Below are 6,741 nucleotides of genomic sequence, written 5' to 3' on the forward strand. Positions count from 1 at the left end.
CTAAAAACGCCTTTTTTCCACCTTGCCCGCTGCTGCCGGGCCGTGCCACAGCTTCGTGTCCCCTCACAGGGGACAAGTGGCGATTTTCTGCCCCCGGCTTGCTGCTCTCAGCGGTGCCAGGATGGGGACAGTGGCAGGGCGTACTGTGTGTGGGCAGCCCCTCGCCCCAGCCTGTGTGGGCAAGCCCTAATTCATGCTGTTAGCGGGAAGCCAAGGTGCCATGCAGTCTGTACGGAATCAATTTTCACATCCGGAGGCAGACAGAAGGGCAAAACTCAAGAGCCATTGTCCCAGCCCTAGGGTGACAAATGACTTCAGCAGTTCTGCTTATGGAGGATCACTTAAAAGACCTGGTCACCTATTTCATGCATGAGCTGGGGCACCCATCTCCACCGTCATCACTGTGCTCTTGCCCTTTGCAGGCAGCACAGGGAGAGAAAAGATATTTCAGTTTGGACGAGCTTGGCTCTCGTGTGCTAGTGTACCTAATCACTCCAAGGTGATTCCTCTGGCAAGCGGAGGTGCGCTGGTGAGTCCAGCAAACAGAAGAGGTCAAACCAGGAAACCCACCTTCTCCTCTGCCTCCCTGAACAAGTTGCAGTCCTGTCTCAGAGCGATTTATTTTTATTTTTTTTTTTTTTATTTTTATTTTTATTTTTATTTTAAGTATTTTCTTTCCCAGTCATGAACAGTAAAAACAATCTGTTCTTACTGAGCTTCTTTGTCATTTTGTAATAGCTTTGGTTCTTTGTCTTGATGCACTTTGGTGCAAGTGACATATTTGGGTGGCACTTGTCCCAGAAATGGACTAAAATCAGACAGGCAAATGTTTCATCTATCTCCAGCAGAGGCCAGTGGATGTTTCAGATTAGGACCACTTCTGAAATCATGTCCCACATGCTGCCTGAAGCCCTGGGGGAGCCTACCCGTGGTGGCACCAGGTTCTCAGCCGGTCCCACCCCATCGCGCTGTGACGGCCTCCACTCTTTCATGGCCCTCTCTGCAGATGTGTTTCTTTTCCTGCAGTTCTGCTTTGCACTTTCCTTTCTGACACTGAGTTTTGTATTTGTCAGTGAATAAATAGACCCAGGATTGTAAAAATATTCTGCTTGGCAGCTGGGCTTGGCAGTTCCGATCAATTAGGACCATTAGTCATGATGGGATGGAGAAAACGTCTCAGGCCCGAGGCGTATAAACGTTCTCAGGGCCCAAAAATTCCCTTGGCAGCCCAAGCCCTGAGCAATTCAGTCTGCTTAAATTACTGTTTTTCAGTGTGCCTGCACTGGTCTGGAGTGGTTTGCCTCATACTTCTAGGGCGAGTGGGACCTCAAGAGAGGTTTCTGTGGTGCTGAGAAGGTGTTTATACACCTTGGGACATGAGGATCAAAAAGGTGATCAGCAGGGACAGGAGAGAAGAGGGTCAGCTCTGCTGTGGGCACGAATGGGCAGCCTGATGTGTGATGGAGAGGCACCCTCATTGTGGTCATGGGCAGTTTTCATGACTGGAATGAAAGTGGCACTTTTAGCTCACCGTCGCCTGCTCAGCTTCTGCAGTGATGTATGGCCCAGCTTAGTCAGGCCATGGACTGAAAGCCCCATAGAAAACATGGCAACATGAAGAAATGTGGGTGGCAATCCATGAGAGCTCACCCATTCCCTCTGGCTAGTCACTGATCCCTAGCACTGGTTTTAGAGGCACTTGGTGTGCCGGTGCAACACATGGCAAATAAATATGAGCTGTTTTGCAAGACTCTGCTCACATCAACCTCACAAGTACAACCAAGATAACCCATTGTTTACTCGCTTGCCTTTCACAGTCTTGGGCACAAGGAGAAGAGGTGGTACCCACAGCTATCTGCCCACCCACAGCTGGGCAGCACAAACCTGGCACCACCACCTCGTCTTAGTCCATCTCAGCTGCTACATGGTGTGCAGGGAGAGACCAGCACAGAAATAAATGCTTCACCCAGCAGCCATGGGTGCCTCAGTTTCACTTGGCAGCGGAGGCAGTCTGTGAAGCCCCGGCTTGGTTTCCCCCAGCTGGGCTTCCTGACCTGGCACCAGCTCTGGCACCAGCCTTCAGAAACAGCCCTGGGCACAGCAGGCTGTGGCGGTGATTAAGGCAAGGACTGAACAGCTCAAAGTTGTCAGCTGGCTCCACGCAGGGTGTAGCTTTGAATTTAACACCTATAAGGGTCAACGAGAAAAAATAAGGCTTTCTTTGTCCCAGCTCTGCCTGCACCACTGTGTGTGGGTGCCTGACCAGCACAGACTGTGCACTGTGCGCGCAGGTCTGTCTGCATTACAGACGGGTACTGAGATCTGATCTTTGCTAACAGACCTTAAAACACTCATTTGAGAAGACCTCTCTGCTGGGGATGGTGCTCTGGACCGGCAGCTGCCTTACTGCTTTGCTGAATAAGTGGTTCAATGACATCTTGAAGCCAGGTTAGTGTCCAGCTAGGAGGACTGGCAGGCATGCCTGCATCCTGCTCTCTGCTCCATTTCTCTGTCTGGTTACTGCACAAAGCCCTTCTCCCATTCCCAAGAGAGATCTTAGATTTCCCATGTCTTAACAAGCCCAGGACCAAAATTTTATTCATAGGATCCAGGCAACTGTTTCTGATCACCTACCAGATTAATCTGAACGGGGTCCACCCTCCTGGTTGCTAACAGCAGGCTACCGTATAAGCATCTTCTGCTAAAATTCATAACAGATTTATTCACTGGAGTTAGGTGCTTTCCCAGCTCTGCTTCTTGCCCAAAAAGCATGCTTAAAATAAACATTTTTCTCTTTGTCATTGCGAGATATATTTGACCTACTCATACTTCTTTCCCCCAACAAGGAATTCTACTTTGTGTTCCTGTACTGCGAGCATTTGTGTTCTTTGTTAGCTCCTGCTTCAGCTTCACTAACCCCTGGATTGCTTACTTGCCCAACAAATATATGGGTCTCATTTACCTTTTACGGTAACCAAAAATGAAATTATTGATTACCTGTTTCCTTCAGGACACATTGTTAAACTGCTTCACTTCCAAACCAGAGAAACTGCGCAGAGCAGAAAATCCCCCTGAAAATGTAAAAAGGTCAATGGTGCATTTGATGACATGAGTGCTTATGAAGCCACATAATTCATCATTTGTTACTACAGAACTCGTTCCTAGGGGGATTAGCATTTGCCAATAAATATACCATATGCTGGATTCTGTATGGAGATTTTTTAAGCTACCTTACTAAGTCATTAAGGATCTCCCATGACAACTATGACTAAAATGGGCCAAGCCCACCAGGGTTCCCTAGACCAGTGAAGCATGTGGGTTAAAGGATGAAGTCATGTCTCACTCGTGTACCAATCCTTCAGCGAGACATTTACAATTAAATAGTTTGCTTGTGACTTGTCTGTTGGGAAGAACTATTACTCCTCTGTGAGGACATGGATTTAACCCTTCCTTCCCTCCATAATTTGGGGAAAGGAGAAAGAGCACAGAGGAAGGTACAGAGGAGTTTGCACAGCAATCAGTGGCTGTGGCGGCACAGGCTCCAACACGATCCATGCAGACCTAAGAGGGGTTATTAGCAGTTTGTATCAGAATGTATATTAGCTTTCAAATCAAAAGACTAAATAAGGAAAGAAAGAAAGAAAAATAATTCTCTGAAGTTGGCCTCTCGTAGGAAGGGCTTGTGTATTCCACCTTCATGCTGCCAGAGGTCTTTCCTCACTGAAGTTGCCTGAAAGTCTGGAGAAGAAACAGCCTCTCCAGCAGCAGGGAGCTGTGAGACAGACACACGCACACCCCCAGCAGGCTACGCCAACCTGCCGAGAAAATGTTTTTGCAGATGATGAGAAAGCATTGAACTGCTTCTTCGGATCTCAGCTGTCTCCCTGACTCCCAAAGATCTCAGTGCCTCCGTCACTGCAGACCAGCCTCTGCTGGTCAAAGCTCACAGCCTGCCCGAGCATATGCAGACACAAGCACCCTTGCAAAACTGCTTTTGATATAAAAACATTAAATATATGCGCACCCAACACCCTGGGGGCTGAACGACAGCCTGAAGCCCATAGTTGGAAATGAGCTCCCTGAAGGAGTGGGGACCCTGGGGGCAGGTCTGCAGCAAGTGGGAAGTGCTGAGGGTCTCTGGAAATGAAAGGCATTACTTAATTGCAGAACACTGGGAAAAATTCCCAGTGTTGCTGAAAATTAATGACAAAATTCCCATGGACTTCATTTGAAGGAGTATTTGGCTCATATGACATAGTACAGATGGCTAAATTTCTTCAGGATGGGTACAGTGTAAATGACTAAATAAGAGAGCAAAATAACAACAACAACAAAAAAGTAAAAGCAAGAGTAATGTATATTTTCTAAAGAAATCTTGGAATGGATGTTCAAAAGAGGTATAACATTAAGCTTTTTCCTTCTTCAGAAACTTTTTGTCCTCAGTTTAACTTCCTGTTTGCTCTAACGCAGAGATTTCCTAAAGCACATTAAGCTAATGCTGACACACAAACATCCAGCTCACATCATATTGAGATGAATACGTGAACTTCCTGAAAAAACACATACAGCTGCTTCTCCTTACCTGCTAAGTAGAATCCATGTAAAAACTAGCAGAAGCTTAGCTACATAAGAAATAATATTAGAAATATTTTTATTTCTTTTATTTTTATTAGAATCAGAAACAGAAAATTTATTAGAAATAATCTTAGAAACTTGGAATCTGAGAGAAATAAAGTAACAAAAGAATACTATGTGCCTGTTGTGTAGGCTTATTCTTAAACATGAAAAACTTCCATGAAAACCAAACCCAACCAATTAATAACCAGGTAATCCCGTTGGCTTGAATGATCCAGAAATGGCATTCACTTCAATGCTGCAAAATAAATGGTTCATAAAACCAGCATATGGAACACTTTTTCCAAGCTCAAACTAAAGGAGTTGCAATAGCCAAAATGAGTCAAAGCCAGAGCCGTACACAAAGACACTTTTCTTAATAGAACAAAATTCCTGATTGAATGATTTTTGTTACCTTGGAGAACATCTGAGTGCCGTGAGAGCTGTCTTTCTCCCCCGTATTTTGAAGAAATCTTCGTATCTCTGTGTTTGAATAGCTGAAAACTGTACTGCACCTGCTAATTTAAAGTGAGCACAAAGCAGTCTTTTCCTCCCACAATCATGGGCAGGCACACTTGAGAAATGACAGACTTTCTGCGTGTGTTTTGTAGCACAGAGCACTTGAGCCTCCACGTTATCATGGCCATTAAGGGATGGTTCTGCTCTGAGAGATGTCAGAGTGGACTTGCAGTGAAAAACAGAGTCTGACAGCCCAGCTACTCGCAAATCAATAAGCTGCCAATTTTTCCTTTCCAATCAATAAGGTGTGATAGAAACCAGAGCAGAGACATTCAGCCAGCTAGGCAGTTAGCAAATCTCGCTTCCTGAGAGCAGAGGATGCTGATTAGCTTTGGTAGCTGTGTGAACCCATCTCGTCCAGGTAATTACGACACCTCTGAGATCTGTAGGTCTATTGCCTGGAGCAACACCATGTTTTTTAGATTAATAATGCCAGATTATTTTTATTTTTTTTTTCCTCCAGCAGTCATTGCCACTGTGGACCACTAAATCGTTATTTTGGCTGGTTATTTTGGCAGGGAAGGTTTGAGTCCATCATTCACAGGCAGGTCTCACAGCTGGGGAGGCGTCAGGCCCTGGAGGTGATCCCTGCTGTCTCCCCAGCTGTGCAGTAGCACACACTAATTGCGAGAATCATGGTTATAAAAGGGAACATGCAGTCCTCTGTCCCCCAGAATTTATGTTGTTATTAGATAAAAAGGTATCGGGGCAACTACATATTAATGCAGACGTGCCTTTTTTAGTAGCAACAGTTTCCCCCTGCCTTGAGGCAAGGTCCCCAGCGTCGTGCCGAGCCCTGCTCTATCTCCGCCTGGCGGCTGCACGGCCCGGAGCATCCCCGACCGCCGACTGCAGCTGCAGTTTCGCTGCTACCTGCGCTTTACACGCGGGACACAGCTCGTTTGCAGATTAAAAAGCGCGTGGCCGAATGCAAACGGTGCCTGCCTTCTCGCCTGCAAGCATGACGTGCTGACAGCTCAGCCCCTGCAGTAACCATTTTGTCAGCAGGTTGCTGAGAGATGCTCCCGTAACACCATAGTGACAGGAGCTGGAGACCATGTGAGAGCTATGCTCTGAATCCTGGACCTGGCTGCCCTGGAAGAGGCACGCAAAAAGTGCCTGGAAAGAGAAATGAATGCACTAAGGATAACTGGGTGCTCATACCACTGACATGATTTTGTGATTTCTGAGTTTTAAATGTAGTTTGAACTTAACTTTTAAGAAGTTTGTAAGTAAATTCTTTCAAAACTGATATTGAATCAAGACCTAAATATACCATCAGGAAAATTCTGACTCCTAAGAAGGCTTTCATCTGAAATATTTCCTGTACAGCTCACCGGTGTCTTGCACAGCACACCTTCACTGCTTTGAAGGTGCCATCACTCTGAATGCGCAGCAGCTGACTGACACAAGCTTTACTACACAAATATATATAAAGAGCACAAAATGCCAGAGAACACCCATTAGTTTAACAGGTAACTGCCAAGTTGTGTCTTAGACCTATGCAACATGTTAAATTCTTTTGGTATATACACATTTGTATATACACATGAAAGAATGCCCACCTTCCTACCAACCTATCCATCTGTGGGACAAGGATGGAGGAGC

At 45.9% G+C, this 6,741-nt stretch overlaps 1 long non-coding RNA gene across 1 annotated transcript in view; it reads right to left on the minus strand.

The window, feature by feature from the left end:
- LOC309889683 overlaps positions 1-3,070 on the minus strand; it is a 28,712-nt gene extending 25,642 nt beyond the window's left edge. The window contains exon 1 of the long non-coding RNA XR_014319286.1: positions 2,998-3,070. This is a non-coding gene — a long non-coding RNA (uncharacterized lncRNA). The remainder of the gene's footprint in view (positions 1-2,997) is intronic.
- Positions 3,071-6,741: the final 3,671 nt, after the last annotated feature.

The sequence above is a fragment of the Aythya marila genome (genome assembly GCF_965140915.1).
Source record: "Aythya marila genome assembly, chromosome: Z".
NCBI classification, from domain to species: domain Eukaryota; kingdom Metazoa; phylum Chordata; class Aves; order Anseriformes; family Anatidae; genus Aythya; species Aythya marila.